Source organism: Sinocyclocheilus grahami, unplaced genomic scaffold (assembly GCF_001515645.1).
Source record: "Sinocyclocheilus grahami isolate Dianchi unplaced genomic scaffold, SAMN03320097.WGS_v1.1 scaffold2613.1, whole genome shotgun sequence".
Taxonomy (NCBI): domain Eukaryota; kingdom Metazoa; phylum Chordata; class Actinopteri; order Cypriniformes; family Cyprinidae; genus Sinocyclocheilus; species Sinocyclocheilus grahami.
In genome coordinates this window covers 48,687-49,144 of record NW_015507792.1, presented here as the reverse complement: position 1 = coordinate 49,144, position 458 = coordinate 48,687, and positions in this window count along the sequence as shown.

Genomic DNA, 458 nt, shown 5'->3' with positions numbered 1-458 from the left:
TCACTACCGTTCAAAAGTTTGGGGTCAGTAAGATTTTTTTTTCTTGAAAAGAAATGAAAGAAATTAATACTTTTGTTGAGCAAGGGTGCATTAAAGTGATCATAAGGGCCAGTATAGACATTTATAATGTTGCAAAAGCTTAATATTTCAGATAAATGCTGTTTAAACTTTCTATTAATCAAATAATCCTGAAACAGTTTTTACACAACTGTTTTCAAAATTGATAATAATAATAAATGTCTCTTGAGCAGCAAATCAGCATATTAGAATGATTTCTGAAGGATCATGTGACACTGAAGACTGGAGTAATGATGCTGAAAATACAGCTTTGCCAACACAGAAATAAATTGCATTTTTGCATTTTTGCGTTTTTGCGTTTTTGCATTTTGGCATTTTGGCATTTTGGCATTTTGGCATTTTGGCAGCCTTATCACCCTGTAGCCCAAGACTGGTTACCC